Genomic DNA, 25,304 nt, shown 5'->3' with positions numbered 1-25,304 from the left:
CCCTGGAAGGGGCTTGTAGTGTGTAGAAACCTTCCCTCCTTCACGGCTCCCTCCCACTGGTGCAGGTCCCGTCCATATCCTATTGTCTCTGTTTATTCTTTTTTTCTTTTGACCTACCCAGGTATGTGGGGAGTTTCTTGCCTTTTGGGGGGTCTGAGGTCTTCTGTCAGCGTTCAGTAGGTGTTCTGTTGGAGTTGTTCCACGTGTAGATGAATTTCTGATGTATCTGTGGGGAGGAAGGTGATCTCCGCGTCTTACTCTTCCGCCATCTTCCTCCCTAATCTAAAATAATTTTAGTGGAAATGTTTCTTGTAAAGGAATTGATGGTAATTTCCATCATCACTGTGTTCCTTAACACCTGGATTTTTAAAAATTTATAATACATATGTGTATATGTGTGTGTGTATGTATATATATATATATATGATATGTAATAGGATGCCCAGCTGAGTGTCCCATTTATGGTGGTTCTTCCCCCTTTTATTCTAGGGAGGGAACTGTCAGAAACTCATGTTGTCACCCTTTGCAGGTGTGAAGGCAGCTTCCTCCACAGAGAGCCTTCCTGGGGGCAGTTGGTGCTGAGGGTAGAGCCTGACACAGAGTAGGTCGTCAATGAGTGTTTGGAAAGAGAATGAAAGAGAGAATGAATAGTGTAAAGCCTTCTGGAGATTGTAGAGGGTCCTTCTGGTTTCTAAGTAGAGAGGTGTACTCGGACTCTGGGTTCCCAGGTGAAAAGGGAGTGGCTTTCTGGTGTCTGGGGATGTGGATTTCTTAGAAGGGCAGAGGGGTGGTGGCTCAAGGTCTACAGGAGGCCTCAGCCTCAGCCCAGCACTCCTGGGTTTGCCCCCTTGGGGCAAGCTGAGGTTGGCAACAATGGGAGTCCAGGCAGTGGACAGGCCGTCCTGGCTGATTCTAATTTGGAGCGAGTTGGCTTATCCTCCTTAAGAGCCACCTGGGTCTGTGCGGGAACAGAATGCGTATCAGCCCAGCTGACCAGCATCAAAGTCAGACTCAGTAGCAGCACCGTCCATGGAACTGGGACCAGGGGTGTTGGCCACGACGTGCCAGGAAGCAGCAATGGACTAATGGGATTGTCTAAAGAATACAGATTCTGTTTGCTTAGGTGTAGAAGGTGGGCTGCCATTCTCACATTTGGACGGAGAAGGCTGTGAAGTTTGGGGCAATTTTGGGAGGCTGTTACCTCCAAAGAAAGGTCGGGGAGACGGTAAGCTGACCGAGGGCAGGGGCTCCTGCATGTCCTGTATACTGACGTGTCCCACGCCCCCCACATGCCTATGGAGATGTGAGTGTGTGTACCTAAGAGATGACATTTTAATTCCGAAACAGGAATTCTCTTCAGCCGGCCTCAGCACCGCAGCTCTCCAGCCATGATTTTGTCAATGTTGTCACCGTTAGCAGTGAGTAGGTTATAACACTGATTTCTCTTGCAAACTAAAGTTTTGTCGCCTGTGTTGTGAAAGCCAAAATTAGATGGAGCAAGGATCAATAAAGTTTCCAGCGAATACACTATAGTACAGATGGAATTAATAAGAAGAAATGAGATGACTTCTTCTGACAAATGCTGTTGCAAAAAACCTCAGGCTGTCATCTGAAACTGATATTGTAGGGAAACTCTAGTTACAGTGTGAACTTTAATATATAAATCTTCTGTGGCACAGGTGTTCATGATTTCCAAAGGTGCTGGGCATTATGGCGTGAAGCATATTTCTGGGCATTTCTGACCCATTTACTGATTCAGATTTCTGTTTCTTTTTTAAAAATTTTCCTGGAACTCACACATGTGACTTTAGAATTCTAGAATTCCCATTTTTACTTCAAAGATTAACCATAATTAGGGAGGTTTTTTCCTCTCTTTTTTCTTCTCGTAGAAAGGCTTCAAGATTAAAAACATCACCTGCCAACTGAGATTATTCAATTTGAAGACATTTGGTAAAAATAAATATATTTGGGGGCTATATTTGCTACAGATGCATACAGACAGCAGCCAATAGGGGAGTTAAAGCTTCATTCTTCAGAAGTGTGCACACTTGTATTATCATGTGCACCGTTGGACAGTAGCTCCCTGAGGAGCATAGGAGATGGAAATTTTCCTTGAAGATCAGAATTTATTTAACTAGACGTTTTATAAAGCAGGTGAGAAAAATGCATATGGATGTTACATGTTTTTGACCAAAAAATCAAAGAAAGATGATAAGAAATCAAGATTGTAAGCTGAGGAATCAGGAAAGCTAAGAATGCTTTTTACCTCTCATGACTCCAGATGGTTTGTGGATGTGACTTGAGTGTGTTCTAAGGGGCCGAGGCACTGATATACAAGGAGGACCTGTTTCTGTTTGGTGGGGACAGTGTGAAGTTTTTAACACCTAGCAAGAGACAGACTGTGAAGTCCACGCTCTTAAGAAAGCTACTTTTTTGAGACTAGACTTAAAAAACATTTGGCTGAGTTCACATGTTCATAGGCCAGAGAATCATTTGGATCAAGGACTTTTTCATGCACTTTAAGTCCAAGGATGCATCCAGCATTAGCAAATACTCAGGTTGTCTGAGAGTTAGTGCCCAAGCAAGGGTGCGTGCGAACAACTCCGTGCATGGTGTCCTTCCTGGTAGCACGACAATCAGATGAGCCCCGTCACCTGGATCCTGGCAAGGAGCTTCCATTTTGATGTGCTTATGAATGTAAATGAAGATGAACGACAAGGATTTTGGACTGGGAATTTTTAAGCTAGTAGGAAACTGACATTGTTCCTGTGTCAGTTACTGTCTTCAACCTGAGCTGTCTTTTTTCCTCCCGGCATTAGAGACCCATTTATTTACTTATTTCCCAGCTTTATTGAGATATAATTGACATACAACATTGTATAAGTTTAAGGTATACAATGTGATGATTTGATACACTTATATATTGTGAAATGATCACTATGGGAGGGTTAGTTAACACCTCCATAACTCACATAATTATTATTATTTTTTTCATGGTGAGAACTTTGAAGATCTACTCTCTTAGCACCTGTCAAGTAGATAATGCAGTATTATTAATTAGAGTCACCATGTGGTACTCATTCATCTTATAACTGGAAGTTCATAATCTTTGACCAGCCTCTCCCCATTTCTTCTACCCTCAGCCCCTGGTTACCATCACTCTATTTCTGTTTCTATGAGTTCTGCTTTTTTAGATTCCACATACAACTGAGATCATTCAGTATTTGTCTTTTTCTGCCTGACTTATTTCACTCAGCATAATGCCCTCAAGATCCACCTATGTTGCCACAAATGGCAGGGTTTCCTTCTTTCTCATGGCTGGATAATATTTCATTGTATATGGTACATATATATATATATATATATATATATATATATATATATATATATATAGAAATGGGATTGCTGGATCATACAGTAGATCTATTTTTAATTTTTTTGAGGAGCCTCCATATTGTTTTCCACAGTGACTGCACCAATTCACATTCCCACCAGCAGTGCACAAGGGTTCCCTTTTCTCCACACCCTCACCAGCATTTGTTATTTGTTGTTTTTTTGATAACAGCCATTCTGACAGGTGGGAGGTGATGTCTCATGGTGGTTTCAATTTGCATTTTCTTAGTGGTAGTGAGGTTGAGCGTGCTTTCATGTACCTGTTGGCCATCCGAATGTCTCTTTTAGGAAAACGTCTATTCAAGTCCTTGGCCCATTTTTAAATTAGCTTGTTCTTTTGCTCCTGAGTTAAATGAGTTCCTTATACATTTTAGATATTAATCCCTGATCAGATATATGGTTTGCAAATATTTTCTCCCATTCCACAGGTTTCCTTTTCATTTGTCGGTTGTTTCTTTTACTGTGAAGAAGCTTTTTTGTTGATGTAGTTCTACTTGTTGATGTTTGATTTTGTTGCTTGTGCTTTTGGTGTTCTATCCATCAAGGAAGATTTTTTTTCTTATGCTTTCTTCTAGGAGATTTACAGTTTCAGGTTTTTCATTTAAAGTCTTTAATCCATTTCAAGTTATTTTTTGTGAGTGACATAAGATGGGGTCCAGCTTCATTCTTTTGCATGCAATTATCCAGCTTTCCCAAGACCATTTATTGAAGAGACTATTCTTTCCCCATTGAGTATTCTTGGCTCCTGCATCAAATATTAGTTGACTGTAAATACAGGGGTTAATTCGTAGCATAGTTTGTAATTAGGACATGTGGTACCTCCAGCTTTGTTCTTCTTCCTCAAGATTGCTTTGTCTATTCAGGGTCTTTTGTGGCTCCATGTGAATTTTAGGATTGCTTTTTTTCTATTTCTGTGAAAAATGCCATTGGAATTTTGATAGCGATTGCATTGTCTCTGTACATGGCTTTGGATGGTATGGATATTTTAACAATATTAATTCTCCTGATCCATGAACACAAGATATCTTTCCATTTATTTGAGACTTCTTTAATTTTGTTTGTTTCAAGAATTTTTACACTAATGGAAAATTCATAATGACCCTTTGACAATTACTAAATCTTCTACCTAAGTTGTGGGTTTTTTTGGTGCATTTCAAATTGTTTTTCTATTTTACCTGGGGACACCTGGAATCAGCACGACTTACCTCTGCTGTTACCTCTGTACACAACATGTAATACCCCTCTATGTTTCATGACTTTGCTCAGTTGTTCATTTCTCTTTATAGTTCTTCTTTTTATAATTACTCCACTGTGCATGTCTTTCCACATGTGGGAGGGATATGGATGAGGGTCCAATTTGTGCCTCTGAGCCCCGGCTTCCAGAATGCCCATGGGTGAGTGGCTACCAGCCCCATCAGCCAGGGAGTTAATGGGCCTCCACCACAAGGGCTCTAGTGGTTGACCAGTGACCCAAGATGTGGTGTCACTGGTCAAGAGTCTTTTAATCTCTGTGCAAACTCAGGTTTCATTTTGCTTTTTAAATTCCTGAAAACACTGACTTTTTGCTGAATATAAAAATAACTCATTGTCATGGTAGAAATACTGGAAAAGGAAAAAAAAATTTTAAGAAAATAAAAACCACCCAAGACTACAAAGGGATAACCATTGTTAATATTTTAATATTCTAATAACAATTTCTTTCCAACTTTCTTCTCTGGGAAAAGGTCTTCCCCCAAAATTTTGAGGGGTCCTCCCTACAAAAACCATATTGTACATGGTTTTTAGTGTTCATACAAGATTTTCCCACTTGGTATATCATGAACATTTTTGTAATATCATGAATTTGCCCTTGGAAACAAGAATTCTTAATGGATGCATAATACTTGAACCTATAGATATGCTATAATTCATATGATGATTTCCCTATGGCTGGGTATTTTAGTTACTGGCAACAGTGACTATTTCATGTAGCCCAGCAGTGCTCATCCTGCACCATCAGTGCATCTCTGATGAGTTTTTAACATTTTATTATGCAATGTGTCAAATAGTTACAACAGAGGGGGGAATATTTTACCACAGGAATCTTCTCCCATCACCAGCTTCAGCAATTAAAAACTCACGTCCCATCCTGTTTTATCTACACACTCTTGTCCCCAGGTTGTTTTGAAACAAATCCCAGACATCATTAACACGCCAGGAGGTGCTGCTCAAAAGTAAGGACTCTTGGGCTTCCCTGGTGGCGCAGTGGTTGAGAGTCCGCCTGCTGATGCAGGGGACACGGGTTCATGCCCTGGTCTGGGAAGATCCCACGTGCCGCGGAGCGGCTGGGCCTGTGAGCCATGGCCGCTGAGCCTGTGCGTCCGGAGCCTGTGCTCCGCAACGGGAGAGACCACAGCAGTGAGAGGCCCGCGTACCGCAAAAAAAAAAAAAAAAAAAAAAAGTAAGGACTCTTTAAAAATTGTGGCAACTGTATCATATCACACCTAAAAAAATTAGCCATAGTTCCTCAGTATGTGATACTTCTTTTAGAGAGTAGATTTTTAGAGGTGAATGTTCACTGCTTGAACAATATGGATCTTGATAAATATTACTTTCTAGAAACGTTTTAAACTTTGTACTTCCACCTCAGTATATGGGGATTTCTGTCTGGCATCTAGAATCACACTGAGCTATCAGGTTTTAAAATAGGGAAGAATTCGAAGGGCATGTAATGGGTGGGCAGTAGAAAGAGGTGGTTGAACACCCAGCCTCTGGAGCAGACAAGCTGGGGCATAGCTCTGGGTTCTACACTTAACTATTAATTTATCTTTGATTGAGCAATGTCATCTTCAGCAACAGCAATTACACTTGGGTTCACATGCGTCTTGTTCACTACACATCTGTTTTTACTGATTTTTTCATTGTCTTGATCATTTTTACTTTGAAAATTTTATATAGATATTTAGTTAGAGATGTTAGGGAAAACACAGGGTGCTATTTTATCATGAAACAGGTAATTCAACTAATCATTAAAATTGCTCCCAATATTTGCCTATTTTAAATGATGTTGCAGTGAACATATTCTATGAATGTTTTCCCTCCATTTTGATTACTTCTTTTTTTGTTTCATTTTTGCGGTACACGGGCCTCTCACTGTTGCGGCCTCTCCTGTTGTGGAGCACAGGCTCCGGACGTGCAGGCTCAGCGGCCATGGCTCACGGGCCCAGCTACTCTGCGGCACGTGGGATCTTCCCAAACCGGGGCACGAACCCGTGTCCCCTGCATCGGCAGGCAGACTCTCAACCACTGTGCCACCAGGGAAGCCCTTGATTATTTCTTAAGAATAATTTTCTACAGGTGGGATTACAAGGTCAAAGGGCATGCTGCTTAATTCTTTTTTTTTGTGGGGGCAGGTGGGCTCCTAATAGCTTTTTCTAACCTGTTTTCCAAGATGTTTATATCAACTTGCAGTGCCTTCAGCCACTGTGAACTTAGCAGCTTTACTTCACCTTTGGAAGTACTGGTTGTCATTTGGAAAAGAATTGTATTTTTGCTCACCACCTAAATAGTGATACCTCAAATTGTTTGATTACTAGCAGCGTGGAATATTTTCCTCATACATTTATTTATAAATTAATTTCATCTTGCCTTCTGAGAAAGAATAAATGAAAATAAAAGAGAAATCTAGGCTGAAAATGTAAAGAGAGAAGAGATCAAATGGAAATTCTCAGGCTGCTGAATTGTGCTTTGAGTAATAACGACGACCTCTAGGGATAAGAAATTAATTTGTAAGCTGTGAGAAAAATTGTGAGATCTGTGATAGGAGGCATGCAACCTCCATGGTGGTAGAATTCACTGCATTTGCAGAATCCAGAGACTGGAGGGCTTCATGCAGGAGGGGGCTGAGCACAGAGAAGCTAGCCTGGGGAAGTCATAGCAGGCGGCTGTTCCAGACCTCTGGGTCCTCCCCTGCGTTGCTTCTGTCAGGTCTGCAGTTTCCTTCTCTGGCCCTGGTTGCATCCTCTAATTCGCCCCTTGTTTCACCCGTCATGTGCAACTCATTCCTTCTCAGCTGCTTCCAGGGTGATGTTTCTAAAACACAAAAATATACATTGTCGAATGGATCTGCTGACTTAGGGTTTTGGAACCTTCTGGGCTCCACCTGACAAGGAGATTTGTGAGCTGACACAAGCTTCTGAAGTGTATGTGGAAACGTGTCTGCACATTGGTGGTCGGCTATAAGCCATTTTCTCCCAAGAATTTACAGCTCACCTGAGATCTTGGGGTCAAGACCACCTCGTTTTTACTTAGAGTGACAGATTGCCTTGACAGAGATTTTTAACAACTATTTGTACTGTAAATCTTTGGTAAGAATGGTCCCACCTGTTTTACTACCTGAACGTGATTCAGAAACTGCAGAGTGTAAAAAGGCAGTATTTGTTAACAATTTTAGGGCCCTATTTTTAATCATCTAAGTATTTATTGGCAATACATTCTATGTTTAGTACAGGGTTAGGAGTTTCTGGAATTTGGGGTGAACTAGATATAACACTGCCTTTATCGTTGTTGGAAAGGCCAAGGATACGTTTAATGAAATTAAATAAAATATCATGGTTTAATAATAGCATAAAATAATGTAATAATGATAAAAAATCAGAAATAATCATAATAATAGCTAATACTGAACACTTACTATATGCCACAAAACTGTGCTAGACAGTTTACATGAATTATTTTAACCAACACATTTAATTTTTACAACTACCCTATGAGGTACATAATTAAAAGTCAGAAGTCATGTTTAGAATCAGATGTGGTCAACCGCTAATTTGATTAAGTCCATTTGATTCTAAGTCCATAGAATCACTTCCAGAATTATCATAAACGACCTTGAGATGGGAGAGAATTTGAAACTCTCCTTGAAGGCTGGGTGGGAATTGGACAGACGAATATAAGTAGGAAGTTTAGGTGAGGGTGGCCAGAGCAGATTCCCAGAGGTAAGGATCTCAGTTAAGGTGAGTGTTGCAGGCTGTAGAGAATTTGCAAAGGGTGATAAAAGAAAATCCACAAAGGTATGCAGGCTGGGAGTACATAATGTACATGTACAGCTCTGACTTACAGGCAGGCTGTGATGCTCACTTCTCTCCATGAGTTTGGAGAAACAAAGAAATAGGCTCCTGAGCTTTCTCACTTCTACCCTTAGCCTTTTCCCGGTGTGCTGTGTGCCAGGATCACTCTGGACTGCAGGTTCCGGCTGGGAACTGCCTTGCTGTGTGGTCTCTGTGACAGAGAAGTTCTGTACAACGGACCTTTCTGGGGACTGTTATCTGAAAACTCTCCAGATTCTGGCGTCAGGATTTATGGTTTTGAACATTCTTCTCAAGCCATGGCAGTCATCATGGGTTCAGCTACTTTATGTTCCTGAGCCCAGGTAAGTGCTCTGTGATGGGCCAGGTGTGGGCGTGGGCTTAGTACAGGCTGACCTCAGAGACACTGCAGGTTCAGTGCCAGACACCGCAGTAAAACGAATATCGCAATAAAGCGCGTCACATGCAATTTTTGGTTTCCCAATGCATATAAAAGTCACGTTTACACTATACTGTAATCTAAGTGTGCAATAGCATTATGTCTCAAAAAACAATACATAGACCTTAATTATACTTTCTTGCTAAGAAATGCGAACCATCATCTCAGCCTTCAGCAAGTCACAGTAGTAACATCAAAGATCACTGATCACAGATACCATAACACTTATCATAATAATGGTGAAGTATGAAATATTGTAAGAATTACCAAAGTGTGACCCAGAGACAGGAAGTGAACAAGTGCTGTTGGAAAAATGGTGCAGATAGACTTGCTCAAAGCAGGGTTGCCACAAACCTTCAGTTTGTAGAAAACACGGTATCTGCCAAGTGCAGTAAAGCAGAAGAACAATAAAACAAGGTCTGCCTGTAATTTCTCTGGAAAAAGAAGACCGTCTGGATTCCTGGCGTTATTCCTGATACCTTTTCTCTTTGAACTATGGGGCTTCTGAAATGGTGCTTACGGGCTTACTTTGTTACTTACCAGGCCCTCTATTTCTGTGCAGCTTAGTCTCGTGGTTACAAGCACAGACCCTGGAGCTGAGCTGTCTGAGTACAGATCCCAGCTCTTTTGTCACCCAGTCTCTGTTTCTCCTTTTTCATCTTAAAATCTACCTTGAGTTCCTTGATTAGATTATTGAGTCTCTAGGCAAATACCTCTTGCAATTTATATAAGATGTGCCCAGTCTGTTATCAGAAGTGCATTATTGCCTCGTAGACCCAAGTTAAGGAAGCCACACTCCCTTCTTTCAATACGGTGGATGTGTGACGTGGACCCCGTCGGCCGCGATCCCCTTCCCGCCCCGGTTCCTCTGTCCCACAGCCATGTCCTCAAGGGACGGGTACTCACCAAGTCCCATGTGGTTCCTTTTCCCCAAGTGTAAGGATAGCAGGTTTCTTCCATTTCAGAAATAACAGGATCTATGATTGTGAATCTGCAGTGTTTTAAGATTTTTTTCATAAGCATAATTGTACAGAAATCACTTCACTGGGAAACCCCACAAATTCCAAAACTGTCAAAACAACACCCAGCAAAATTCAAATTTGAACCAGAAACATAATACACATATACAAACATACACCTCCCCCCGCCCCCCAGTAAATGAGGTTGGCATTAATTTTACACTTTGATATACTTGGAATTGTCATAGTGGGTAAATTTTTTAGGTTAAAAAAAGAGAAATCCTGGTCTCCGAATTAAGACCAGAGGAAATCAAATAGCTACCAAAGACATGAATTATGTTAAGAATAGAAGGGCTGAGGCTTCCCTGGTGGCGCAGTGGTTGAGAGTCCGCCTGCCGATGCAGGGGACGCGGGTTCGTGCCCCGGTCCGGGAAGATCCCACATGCCGCGGAGCGGCTGGGCCCGTGAGCCATGGCTGCTGAGCCTGCGCGTCCGGAGCCTGTGCTCCGCAACGGGAGAGGCCGCAACAGTGAGAGGCCCGCGTACCACACAAAAAAAAAAACTAGAAGGGCTGTTAATACAAACATCAAATACGAAAATATGACCGAGTGTGAGCTGTTTTTTTTCCCTGAGTATTGCAGATACATGAAGCAACTCTGATGTCTCAAGATTCAATAGGTTGAGAAGTTAGTCAAGTAGCTGGAGTTCTATTTCTTTGATGGGAAATTAGGTGAAGAGGCCCTCAGAGCAGATTTTGCATATTTTTGAGGGAGCGGTTGAAACATTAGTCATGAACAGCTCGGCTGGTGGAGGATGGGGGCAGAGTTAACACCCTGAACACAGCGCTGGGACTGGGCAGGGCTGCAGTCCTGCCCTTTCTGCACCTTGGCAGCCTGCTTGTTTGCTTTGGCTTTTTTTGAAATTAGTTAATTAATTGATTTTTGTTGGGGTAGAGTTGTTTTACAGTGTTGTGTTACTTTCTACAGTACAGTGAAGTGGAGTGGAGCCCCTGTCAGTGGTCTCTACCAGGTATCAAATAATAGCATGTTTAGTGCTTCTCAATTCTGATTTTTCTTATGGTCAGCTTGGCTTTCAATGAGAGAAGAAACCCTTTCCTTTTACATTTTCATGTTATTGGTTCACGTAATGTTTAATAAAATGTTAGTTATAACAAGGTCTAGTGACACATATAATTTTGTGAACAAATGAAATGGATAAGCAGTGGTGGATGAAAGGAAAAGTCTAGGGGATACAGTTGGGAAACACCCATGTGTCACGGGCAGTCAGCCTGCTCTAAGAAGAAAATACAACTCAGGTATTTAAGTGAGTAGGTAAAGTCGCAGGCAGTTAAGAGATCTCTTTTTGCATATGGAACGAAAATAAGTAATTAATCATTTGTCTTTTTTTTTGCGGTACGCGGGCCTCTCACTGTTGTGGCCTCTCCCGCCACGGAGCACAGGCTCCGGACGCGCAGGCTCAGCGGCCATGGCTCACGGGCCCAGCCGCTCCGCGGCATGTGGGACCTTCCCGGACCGGGGCACGAACCCGTGTCCCCTGCATCGGCAGGCGGACTCTCAAGCACTGCGCCAGCAGGGGAGCCCCAATCATTTGTCCTTAGTGTATATAATATTCAAATATGTATTTATTTACACAGATATTGTTGTACAGCAATTTTTCCCCAAAGGTTCAGTTTAATTTTGCATCAGTTTCTTCTGCCCTTAAGGGAGTCAAGTCTTCCGGCCCTTAACACCCTGCTGTATTTAGCATTTCTGCAATGATGTCTCAGCTAACTTCCTAATCTTTTTTTTTTTCTTTGATTTATCTAGGGCATGATTCGAAATCTTCCATCAAAGCCAGCTCTAGCCAAGTTCATTTTTATGATCCAGTTTTGTGAAGCACATTTGATTTTTTTTTTCATTCTTCAACAGATTTAAAACATGGTAAAGTGTTCTGAGGGCAGTGATAGTCTACGGACGCATGCAGGCCTGTCAGCGTGTTCAGGGGAAGCAATTGCTTCTTCTGTGAGAACGATGACATCTGTACCCTACAGTCTATGAACAGCATTCTGACGGCAGCTCAACGTTTAGCAAAAGGTTTCAGCTTTGCCCTAGCTTTGTTTGTGCTCAGCTGTCTTCCAAGTTAGGCAACCATCAACAGAGTCAATGCAGAGTTGCTAACGAATGGTGATGCAAACTAGTCACTTGGCAGACTCATGGCTACTGCCTGGATGGTACCACAGACAACTCCTGAAACTTTGTGTAGGACTAATAGCCCCTAGTCTTAGGTTCAAACCAGGCAGTACTTGGGTTCTTGCAGGGGTAAACCTGGTGAGCCCAGAGGTTGTAATTTCAGAATGACCAGCTGACTCTGTGCCATGTCGAAATGCCCAGATGAAAAAGGAAAAGCAGTGTCTGTTAGAGGACAGCGTCAGTTTCTGCTTCATGGTGCCTGTTTTGTTTTGTTTTCTTTTCTTTTCCTCCTGGTTTTAGGAAAGAATTTCCAAAGAAAAGCCAATAATTTATGCTTTGCTGCTGACTTCAACAGTTTCCTGCATGCCTATAAAACATAGAAGTGTACTTTAGAGAGAGGCTGGGGATCTCAGGCAACGGCTCGATGTCTGGGTGCACAAGATGAATGAGATAAGAACACAGCCTGGGAGGAACTCACGTTCTAATGATACAGACAAACACCCCCAAAATACGTGGAGATATGTACGGGAGGTGGAGGAACAACTGCCTGATTGGGGGGAGAGGAAGCTTGTATAGAGGAGGTGACCTCTGAGCCTCAAAGATAAGTGAGCAGTCGTCAGGCAGATAGAGGTCCCAAGATGCCAGAGCATGCAGCCCAAATGCACAGCCTCTTGGCACTATATAATAAAGGCCATCTTCTGGAAAGCAGAAATAGCTTGAAACTTTTAAATCATTTTTTTCTTCAGTTACCTTTGATAGTTAAAAGATAAGTAATACACACAGAAAACTTGTTTCTAACCAAGTAACCTCTTAGGAGCATTTTCGTAAGAGAGATTAGTGTGGTAATACTTGCCATGAAGGCAAAGTGGATACAGATGATGGCTGTAAAGGGGCTCTGGGCAACGGGGAGTCATTACAGGTTTCAGTGCAGTTCTCTGAAGTGTGTGTGTGTGTGTGTGTGGTTTGTGGAGAAATCCATGTGGCAATGTGAAAGAAGCACTTGGGCAGGGATTGGAAGGTTCTGGAAGCAGAGACACCATTAGCAGTCTGAAATAGTGTAGACAGAGGGGGTAAGTGTGTGAACTACAGTACTGACAAAGGAAAGAGAGAATAAAAACATAAGTTGAGTTATTTCCCAGGTGGATCTGATGAAAGATTTATTCATTCATTGACTAAAAATTCAGTCATTCATTTAATATTTATTAAACACACTCCATTTTCAAAGCATTGTTCTTTGAGGATTAGAAAGACAAAGGATTGCTTTTGAGGGGCTTACAGTCCAGTAGGGAGATCAGACATCATACTGTACTAGTTAGGGTTCTCCAGAGAATCTATATCTATCTATCTATCTACCGATTTAATTTAAGGAATTGGCTCACATGATTCTGGGGGCTGGCAAGTCTGAAGTCTGCAGGACAGGCCAATAGCTTGGAGCCTCAGGAAAACCTGATTTTGCATCTTGAGTCGGGAGACCTCAGTCTTTTCTCTTAAGGCCTTCCTTCAACTGTTTAGATGAGGCCCACATACATTATGGAAGGTAATCTGCTTTACTTGAAGTCTGTTGATCTAAAGGTTAATCTCATCTGAAAATACTTTTGACTGCTCTTTGACCTAACACTGGGTACCATGGCCTAGACAAGCTTACATAGAAAATTAACCGTCACACATAAGAATAGTGGAGAGAAACGTGTGTATGTGTGTAAGAAATTGTATTTGAGATGAGCTTTGAAGGAAGAGATGAGTATGAATATTTGAAATGGAAGGCACAGCATGAAAGTAAGGATGGAAATGAGAAAAAAGCAGGGTGCGTGTAGAAAAGTATTGTTTCCTTTGATTGGCGTGAAGGGAGTGAGGAAGGGACTGATGGAACTTGAACTTGAACGAGGGATCCTGGTGTCCCTTGAAGACCAAGAGGAGGAGTTTGACTTCATTCTGCAGGAAGGGGAAATCCAGCCAAGTGTTTTGCTCAAAAGATTGTTTTCTTGGAGTTAGTACTGAGTTCAATCTGAGAGCAAGCCCTGGGTCAGGGAATCGTGGGGTTGTGTGGCTTCCATGGGGGCAACTGCCCTGCCTTCTTGTTGTGTGACCACCCAGAATACGATTCACTTGGAAGATGGTAGTGAACAAGACCAAAAATACCATTTAGGGTTTCAAGGTAATCCAAGGTCATTATTGTTGGAACATTGCATGCAATCGTTCATAAAAAGATATCACCTGTTACGAGAAGAGGGCGTAAATGAAAAAAAGAACCTATGGGTGGTGAGGTGTAGCTCTTCAAAAATGATTAAATTGGGAAATACATTCTATTGTCCTGCCTGAGTTCTTTCTTTAAATTCTTGGTGGCTTCCCTGGTGGCGCAGTGGTTGAGAGTCCGCCTGCCGATGCAGGGGACGCGGGTTCGTGCCCAGGTCTGGGAGGATCCCACATGCCGCGGAGCGGCTGGGCCCGTGAGCCGTGGCCGCTGAGCCTGTGCTCCGGAGCCTGTGCTCCGCAAGGGGAGAGGCCACAACAGTGAGAGGCCTGCCTACCGCAAAAAAAAAAAAAAAAAAAAAATTCTTGGTGAACTGGTTGAAAAAATGTATATAACACTGGTTTCATGCCTGACCGAGAATGGCAGATATATCATTCTCCATGATTTACCCTTTTGTACTAATGATTCTTTACTTAAAAAAGCTTTGCAGTTGCTGATTAACTGATATGAGTTAAGGCCTTGGTTAATTGTAACCCTCTCAGTTCAAACGTTTCTTGTATTGCTTAAGCCACAGGTAGAGTTTCTCTTTTTGTGTTTTTGGTTAATTTTTTGTTTTTAAGGACGTTGAGTTGTGTTCCGTTTTCTATTATGTTGAGTCATGGATTAACCTAAAGAAACACAGACGTTTGACTGTGCTTCTTTGGAGCAAACTATGCACAGGCTTTGGGGGAAGTGTGGGTGTGTATTATTAGGGTCTTTGTGGTAAGGGCTTTGCCCCTTCCATCCACTCACAGCTCTTTCTCTATAGGACCATGTAAGAGAGACGTTCCATCTACCTAACTTGCTGGGTTTTTTTTTTTAAGATAATAAGTAGGTTATACTAAACCATTTTCTAAGAATCTAAGTCTTAGATCCCCCCCAGCAGGCTGCCTGGGACCGTAGTGTTAAGAATGTGAACTTTGGAGCCAGGTGGCCAGGGTTAGAACCTGGCTCTGTTACCAGCTGTGTGTCCTTCCATGAGCTGCTTAACCATTTTGCTCCCATTTCCACATGTGCAAAAGTGAGGATAGTAATACTGAAACCGTGCACCCCAGATTGGGACTGGAACCCACGTGCTGGGACTCAAACCCAGCCTATACTCAGATTGGGAATTGAACCCACGCGGCCGGGACTCGAACCCAGTCAAAATCCTGATTGGGACTCGAACCCACGTGGCCAGGACTCAGACCCAGACAAAACCCATGCTCTTCCAACTGAGGTCACACACCTGGTCTCAGGACTTAATGAAGCTCAGGTTCTTGACGTGTCAACACAGAAAGAATTCAGTGAGAGACAAAGTGATAGGTAAGAAGTGGATTTATTTAGAGAGAAACACACTCCACAGAGTGTGGGTCATCTCAGAAGGTGAGAAAGTCACCAGGGCATGGGGTTGTCAGTTTTTATAGGGGTGGGTAATTTCATAGGCTAATAAGTGGAGGAGTATTCCAGCTCTTTGTGGGGAGGGGTGGGGATTTCCAGGAATTGGGCCACCGCGTACCTTTTGACCTTTAGGGTCAGCCTTGGAACTGTCATGGCGCCTGTGGGTGTATCATTTAGCTGATGTGTTACAATGAGCCTATACTGAGGCTCAAGGTCTAGTGGAAGTCGACTTGTCTGCCGTCTTGGACCCATTTGGTTCTAATCAGTTTATGTCATGTCCTCGGGTTATGTCATTCTTTCAAAGGTTGTGCCCTGCCCTCTTCCCTCCTGTTTCATTATAACATCATTGTTGTGAGGACTGGATGATTTAATGATATGCAAAGTGTTTAAAACAGTGCCTGACACATGGTACACACTTGTAAGTGTTAGCTCTTATCATCTTAGATGAGAACTGGGCAGATGCCTCAAGTTGTTCAGAAGAATCTTGTACCATTAACAAATCTCGGGTGACTGTCTTTGGCTGCATATATGGAATTTTACTTCTCTGGAACAATCAGTACTCCTAAGCAAAGTTGTCAGTGTTAGTTAGTTTTTAAATGATGGAAGAGGATGAGATTTTACCGGGTGGGTCAGCTATCACCCCCACAATGACTCATAGCTGGGTAGGGAGATGAAGGAACAGTTAGGATTTTTCCCTGGCTAGAGTGGAGACTTTCTTTCTGTGTACATAAATATCCTTACAAACATACTGATCTTTAAAACCGATGCAATGGTATTTACTTGTTGATAAGTAAAATCACTTTTGCAAACATCTGCTGGCTTTTACGGCCAGACTGATGGATAACTTATCAGGGATATTGTACGGCATGCATTATACAAGTTCTGTAAGTCTGGTAATATAATCAGAACACATAGGACAGCTTGCCTTCTTGTCATGCTGATATTCTAGGACATCATAGGTGCCATGATAGGCAGAATGGGCAGTAGTTATGTTTCATGAGGAAAATTCTAGTTTTGAAAGTGACTAATAAAAATTTAAATCTCAGTCAGCATAATTACTTGTCTTGTGTCTCATAGAACAAAGGGGAGGAAGCAATTCTGTAGCTCCTACCCCCCAGAGCCAGAAAGGATACAGAACAACAAAGGAGCCATCCTATTTAATTGGTTTCTTTTTATATACCCTTTTGGTATTTCACGAATCCCATTTTGTCTTTACTGGCATCTTATCTGCTCTGTTTATGTGGCCCATAGCTAGTGATTTTTTTTTTTTTTAACATTCTCACTAACTCTGTTTCTTTTCCTCAAAGCCCTTAAGTAACTGCCAGATCCTCTTTCCACTGTTATCCCCTACAGATGATTTGTTAGTTTATTTCCTCTTCTGATCAAAATGCCTTTGCCTGGGTGACTCCGAATTAGTCACATCTAATCTTGATGATTCCCTGAATGACATTTCCATGCAGTTATCAGCAGGCAGTGTTCTGTTTGGTTTAAAACATTAAAATGTGAAGCTTGTTTTGACAGCAAGATTCTTCCCTGGGCAGCGCTAAGAAGTGTCTAAGTCTGACTGATGAATCGTGATGAGAGTCACAGGACTTAACAATAGTAATAAAACCTTGTGATAAAGCACCTTGTTTTCCCACCATTTGAATATCATTGTGAGTCAAATCATCTCCCTCGAGAGCAGAGTGTAATATCGTGACTGTATCTCTTTAATATGGTCCACACACTTGGGGGTCCTTATTTTCCAGCAGATATTGAGTGCTTTCTTGATGTGTAGCATTCCAATGTCATGAGTGGGTCCTCCTTCTTTTTTTAATTGTGTTTTTTATTGAAGTATAGTTGATTTTCGGTGTTGTGTTAGTTTCAGGTATACAGCAAAATGATTCAGCTATACATATATACACGTATATATATATATATATATATATACACACAAAAAGAACATATATATATATTCTTTTGTAGATTCTTTTCCCTTATAGGTTATTACAAGATATTAACCTATAAGGTAATAGTTATAGTTCCCTGTGCTATACAGTAGTTCCTTATTGGTTATCTATTCTGTACATAGTAGTGTGTATATGTTAACATGAGTGGGTTCTTCTGTTTTTTTAATTTATGAAACATTTTCTTTTCATGACTTAGAGAACACGTTCGGCTCATCCTCATAGCAATTTAAAAAGGTAAGATCTTCAGTAAGGAAGGAAAACGTGGGAACCCACTGCCCATTCCAGAAACACATATGCAGCCCCTGTGTCTAATCCAGCGGCAGGCACTGTAGGGAGGTGGGGTGTGGATGAATAAGTTCCCGACTTCGCACTCCGCGTCTTAGAGAGAGAAGAGATGAACTAACATTTACGTAGCGAAGTGCAAGACCCCGCACAGATGTCCTCTTTTTTTTTTTTTTTTTTTTTTTGCGGTACGCGGGCCTCTCACTGTTGTGGCCTCTCCCGTTGCGGAGCACAGGCTCCGGACGCGCAGGCTCAGCGGCCATGGCTCACGGGCCCAGCCACTCCGCAGCATGTGGGATCTTCCCGGACCGGGGCACGAACCTGTGTCCCCTGCATCGGCAGGCGGACTCCCAACCACTGCGCCACCAGGGGAGCCCAGATGTCTTCTTTTAATCATGACAACAGTACTGCATGACAACAGTACTGTGTTACCTCTATTTTATATGGAGGAGACTGGGTCTCGGAGTGGTTGAGTAGCATCCCCAGGGTCTCGGGGCCAGAGTGAGTCGAAGCAGTGATTTCAGCTCAGGTCTGTCTTTCCAGTCCATGCTCTGTCTGTCCCCTGCATGGGCCACTCACAGGCAGAAGGAAAAAAAGCACGAGGGCAGTGAATGATTATGGGAGCTCATGGTCATGCGTCTTCGTGGGCGAGGAAGTCATTACAAAAAGAGTACTCGAAAAACTAAAGGTGAAACTGATAATGTATCAAAATGGAGCTCAAACATTCCCCTTGAGATGGTGAAATAGACTGAAAAAAGTGGAAAAACATTCGCGCTTGATTAGAACATCTCAGACTCTGCTGGATTTCTATTTCTCCACAGCTCGCCTCTTCCAATGTGCTCCATCTAATATAAACAGCTCTTCAGATGCGAGGACACAGAATTACATGGAAATTCCCCGTGCAGTACAGCTACATTTTAGATTTTTACGGTGAAGATTCTTTCCCTTTTTACAGGCATGACTTTTAGGAGAATACCAATCATGAAACAGAAGCTACATTTTAAAATGAAAATGCATCTGATACCTCCTGTAGAATGTTATCCTAGGATGACATGGTAATCTAAAACAGGCATCAAAACACACAAAATACATAAAAATTCCTCTACCCCCAGTTTACTTGTCTTTTGCCTTCTGCTTCCATTATTAATCTGAGGAAACCGTGTGTGTGTGTCTGCCTGAGTTTGTGTGTTGAATTCTTCACTATCTGAGAAAAAGTTATTATTCTTGAGAGTATTTTAAGTTTGATATTGTAGAACAGCAGTCCCCAACCTTTTTGGCACCAGGGGCCGGTTTCGTGGAAGACAGTTTTTCCGTGGACCGGGGGGCGGTTTGTGTGGGGTGGGTAGTTCAGGCGGTAATGCATGCGATGGGGAGCGGCAGGTGAAACTTCGCTCACTCGCTGGCCGCTCGCCTCTTGCTGTGCAGCCCGGTTCCTAACAGGCTGTGGACCGGTACCGGTCTGTGGCCCGGGGGTTGAGGACTCCTGTTGTAGAAGATGTACCAGTTATATGGGGAAAAAAAGGCACTAGTTCCAGGAGGTTGGAGCTGGTGTCAGCTGGGCTTAGGCTCCTACGTGAAGTTTTGACACCTTGGACGCTTGAGTAGCTGATGATTCCAGGCTCCAACATCTTAGAGTCGTTTCCATCGGGCAAACCCAAGATCCTGTTCTGACACAGGGGCTGGCCTGTTTTTATACGTAGAGTTTTCCTGGGACACGGCCACACTCATGTGTTGACATACTGTCCCTGGCCGCTCTTATGCTACAGTGGAGATTGTGACCCTGTGGTCTCGAAAGTAAAAAATGTTTACTGCCTGACCTTCAAGAAAATGATTCCTGGCCCCGGTTGGGAGCATCCAGGCTTCATATATATTTACCTGGATGCAATCCTAAAATACGTTGTATTGCACTAGAGCTTTGCAAAACCAATATTGCATTAATGACACTTTAGTCATATTTTGAAATAAGTCAAAGTCCTTTGAATATAGAAGACTAGGAATGGAGTAGTCATACTTTCTGGACTTTCTCTTGCCCCGAATTTGCATCCATAGGCTTCCAAATTGCATTTTCTTTCACAGAAACTCAATTGGTCTCAGTTTTTAAATCTGAAATCTTCAAAGAGGATGCGGTACACAAAAAAGGTGATACCTGGCAACATGGAATGGGATTAAAATTTAGTCTGTGGTTTTTAAATTAATACTCTGTGGACTCTTCATGTTTCTTTCCTTCTTGTTTCATTGTGTAGCCTTCAGATGTGCGTCATTCACTGTAACTCATCATATTACATTTCAGTTTGCCAGTTTCCTGAAGTTACCACTCCCATCACCATTATTTGCAAGCTGTGACAAATAACAATCCTGTTGTGAAAATGGTTGAGAATTTCAATAAGCTCAAGTGTTGACTTCTTGGCACTAGAATAACAGCTGTTTCCTAGGGTAATGTAAAAGAAAAGGAACACCACCAATTCGTTTAGATTTCTAGGTAATAGAAGCCTACAGAAAATCAACAGATTTGTTGTATATGAACAGAGGAAACTTTGGCAAAATCATTTTTAAATTCCCCATATCTTTAAGTTTTCTTAAACCATTTCATGATAAAGTTGCTCAAAAGACATTTTACAAAGCTGGATACGTTTTTTGTCTAGTGATATCAGTATTAATATGATAGGAACAGCATAGAGAAGTCTGGAGTCTGTTTTAAGATGAAAATTCATATGCCAGCAGGAAAGAAGCCGCCAAGAATCTGGAGAATTTAATGAGAACAACCTCCCAGTTTTAATTACAGCATTACAAATGTGCAGATACAATAATTACATTACCTTGATGTATATTTCCACAAGGACTCCATAAAATAAATTCAAAGGCCAGCAGATGGCTATCATTAATAGTATCATTTCTCCCTGAGAACAATACAGTTGCTGCATATATTTTTGTAAAAAACAGGTGAATGACACCATCCCAAGCCACAATATAACATTTAAATATTTTCTTCATGTCTTGTTTAAAAGACTTTTCCTTATGGTTTTTCATCAAAGGGTTAGAGAAAAGTAAACCTATCAAGATACTGGATTAGCTTGTTTAATTTCAGTATCTCTAGCCTTCTCTAGATGGCAGTCAAGCCACAGGGTTTTTGAGGCTGCTCTTGTGGAAAGCGAGAGGAAGAACACAGCAGGGTTTTTTGTTTGTCACAGTCCTCAAATGAGCGTGTTAAAGTCAGGAAATTGACATAACTGACATATGAGAGTGTGAATACAGCAAAAGATGCTCGTCTTAAGGCTGCACATTGAAACAAGAAAGAAAGATACTCAAGGGGAATAAGACCCCTGGACTAATTTGATCCAGTTATCACATATTTTTGTGTGTGCATAGCATCCTCTTTGAAGATCTCAGATTTAAAAACTGAGGCCAGCTGAGCTTCTGTGGGAGAGAATGAACATTTGGAAGCCTGTGAATGCAAATTTAGAGCAAGAGAAAAATCCAGAAAGCATGACTATTCCATACCTAGTCTCCAACATCCAAAGAACTTTGACTTATTTTAAAATTTGATTAAAGCAAAGTGTCATTAATGCAACATAGGTTTTGGAAAGCTCTAGTGAAAGATGACATATTTTTTGCATTGAGTCCGGGTGGACTTAGATGAAGTCCGTACTTGGTGCTCCTTAATAGTGAAAGTTATCAGTGTTTTAGGACAAGAATCTGTAACTTGCCCATTTTAAATGACTGTTTGATTGTGTTCCCGAGGAAAATTGATCGTGTGACATGTATTCAACGTGCAACAAATATGTTTTGACTGTTTATTCTGCATCAAACACTCTGCTTGGTGCCAGGTATTCAGATGGGCGTGAGTCCCTGTCCGAATGGCCCCGTGAATCTCTCCACTCTACTAGGACAGATAAAGCCGGAGTGAAATGGGGACCCTTGTTTTTTGTCTCCTGCTTCCAGTATAGGATGGAGAAGAGTTCAGAAGACAGAGATTTTCCATCAACGTCTTTGTCCAGGACTGGGATTTAATAAAATAATACTGAAAATATCAACGAAACCACATTCATTTATTATATATCTAAATAGCCTGCTTGTTTTAAATACTTTATCTATGTGCATTACATGAACCCAGAAAGGTGGGTGTTAGTACCTTTATTTATAGATAATGAAACTTAGAGAAGGAAGATGTCTTTCCCAGGGGCCACAGCCGAGCCCGATTCCAGCTGGAGTTCCTGTGTCTCCAAGGCTTAGGCTCTTCCCACCGCACCCAGCTGCCCACATTCTGAGCTGACCTGTGTGTGCATTTCTTCCATCTGAGTTGGACTCTTCCACACAGAGGTGTTGGGGACAGTGTACATGGCCTTTCCCGGGTCCATCTGTGTTTGGAAGAGTCTGGGGAAGCTCGGTGCTGATCCTCCAGGGCTTACTGTCTGCTGATATGCTGTCAGGAACGGTAAGGGAGATGTTTTGGCATCCAGAATATTTTTCTTACCCCTTAACAGGCGCTGTGGTGACTCCTATTCCTCTGGTCCTGATGCAGCATGAAACGTGGCACAGAAGAAGGGGGAAAGGTGGCCTTTTGCGCTCGGTGTCTGAACGTGAGTGGACAGCTATGGGGACAGTGGCTGGGGAGGTAGGGTAGGATTCCTGCCATCTCTGTGACCATCACACAGGATTAGCTGCTCAGCAGCAGCCCCTTAGTAAGGCTCCCAGTCACACCCAGGGCTCCATGTGAGCGAGGTGCTGGGAACAGACGTTTTCCTGAGGGCGTGTGTGTTAGTTTCCCGGGGCTACTGTAACAAAGCACCACAAACTGGGGGGCTTCAAACACCAGAAATTTATTGTCTACCGGTTCTGGAGGCTGGAAGTCTGAAATCAAAGTGCTGGCAGGACCACGCTCCCCCGAAAGCTGCACGAGAGCCCTTCCTTGCCTCTTTCCAGCTCTGGAGGACCTTGCCAGAGTCCTGTCACCAGTCCCCGGCGCTGGCTTGCACCTGCCTAACTGCAGTCCCTGCCCCCGTCTTCACGTGGTTCTCTCCCCGTGTCTTTGTCTTCTCCGGAGGACCAGTTACATTGGGTTAGCGGCCACCCTAGTCCAGGATGACCTCAACGAAGTACACTTGTGATCACCCAGTTTCCAAACAAGGTCATATTCTGAGGTACTGGGGGCTTGGAACTTCAGCATGACCCTTTTTAGGGAAAGACAATTTCACCCCATAACAACACAACATAAGGCAAAGAGCAGATTCTAGTACTAACTCTGTCACGAATTAGCTATGTAACTAGCATCTACATCTCCCTGGACCCTGGTTTCCTCATCTATAAAGGGTAGGAGTTGAATAAGACCTCTAAGGTCTTATTCTATTAGCCTGAGAGTGGGAGGTCCTTGGCCTCTGGTCACATACCTCTGGTCCCTGGACATTTCTGTCAGGACAAGGTATGTGGCTCAACCAGGCTGGACACCATGCAGCTCCCTTCCTGCCCCCGACCCTGGTTTCCCTCTATGGTCTGTTGTTAAGCTTTGAGAATCCTCAGAATCTGAGATTTTATTTATTTTACTTCTGTGCTGAGCTGTCTGCTGTGATGCAACAAAGAAAAAGGTATAAGGGGGGAACCAGAGATATATAAACCAGATACCATAGAACTAAAGGGAAAAACAGAGAAAATGACCAGAGCTCCAGTAGGTTAACCATGATAGGCTGCAAGTCTGCTGCTGGCTGAAGGGGCCAAGCAAAATGATCATCTTGGTACTAATCGCAGACTTCTCATGCGACCACACTTTTCCAGTGGATTATTTCATTATATTGAAACAGGTGTGTTTATGATCTATCACCCAAAGGAGGTTCAGAGGTAATGAATTCCTAGATAAAGTTGCTGGTGGCCTTAACTGCATGTAGACCATTTCCTTTAGAAATGCCTTCATTCCGTGCATCCCAGCTGCCCGTCGTGACCATCCCGCCACTCCTCCCACCTGGGATGGTTACTTGGATGAGAAGCTGGGCCTCTCTCCTCTCTCTAAATAACTGCAGTGTTATGCCTGTGAGCTCAAGAGTGATAGTGTGTGAGGTCTCACAAAACCATCAACACTGTCACTCAACATACAGATGACCAATAGGCACATGACAAGATGCTCAACATTGCTAGTTATTAGAGAAAATCAAATCAAAACTACAATGAGGTACCACCTCAAATGAGTCAGAATGGCCATCATCAAAAAGTCTAGAAATAATAAATGCTGGAGAGGGTGTGGAGAAAAGGGAACCCTCCTACACTGTTGGTGGGAATGTAAATTGGTACAACCACTATGGAGAACAGTATGGAGGTTCCTTAGAAAACTAAAAATAGAATTACTGTATGATCCCGCAATCCCACTACTGGGCATATATCTGGAGAAAACTCTAATTCAAAAACTACATGCACCCCAGTATTCGTAGCAGCACTATTTACAATAGCCAAGACATGGAAGCAACCTAAATGCCCATCAACAGATGAATGGATGAAGCAGATGTGGTACATATATACAATGGAATACTACTCAGCCATAAAAAAGACTAAAATAAGGCCGTTTGCAGCAACATGGATGGACCTAGAGATGATCATACTAAGTGAAGCAAGTCAGAGAAAGATAAATATTGTAGGATATTACTCATATGTAGAATCTGAAAAAAAATGATACAAAGGAACTTGTTTATAAAACAGAAATAGACTCACAGACATAGAAAACAAGCTTATGGTTACCAAAGGGGAAGGTGGGGGAGAGGGATAAGTTAGGAGCATGGGATTAACAGATACAAACAACTATACATAAAATAGGTGAGCAGCAAAGATAGCACAGGGAACTACATTCAATATCTTGTAATAACCTGTAATGGAAAATAATCTGAAAAATGTATATAACTGAATCACTTTGCTCTACACCCGAAACTAACACGATATTGTAAATCAACTCTACCTCCATAAAAAATACGACTTACAAATTTTAAAGAACCTTTTATAAAAGCAGCTATCCATCATCTTTGTAAAAAACAGCTTTACTGAGATCTATTTCATATACCCTAAACGTCACCCATTTAAAGTGTGTAATCCAGTGGTTTTTAGTGCACTCACAGTATGGCATATTAGTATTCACAGTATATATCACAGTATATTCACACTGGGTAACTATCACACAGTCTGATTTCAGAGCATTTTATTAACTCTCAAACTAGCAGTCACTCCTGATTTCATCCCCTGTGCCCCCCTCCCACCCTTGACAACCACGGATCTACTTTCTGTCTCTACAGATTTTCATATTCTGGACATTACATGAAAATGAAAGCATACAATATGTGGTCTGTCACTGGCTTCTTTCATTTATCAGAATGATTTAGAGGTTTATCATGTTGTAGCATGTACCAGTTATTTAATATCTTTTTGTTGCTGAATAATATTGCATGGA

The sequence above is a fragment of the Hyperoodon ampullatus genome, assembly GCF_949752795.1.
Source record: "Hyperoodon ampullatus genome assembly, chromosome: 6".
NCBI lineage: Eukaryota > Metazoa > Chordata > Mammalia > Artiodactyla > Ziphiidae > Hyperoodon > Hyperoodon ampullatus.
This window is presented reverse-complemented; position numbering follows the sequence as displayed.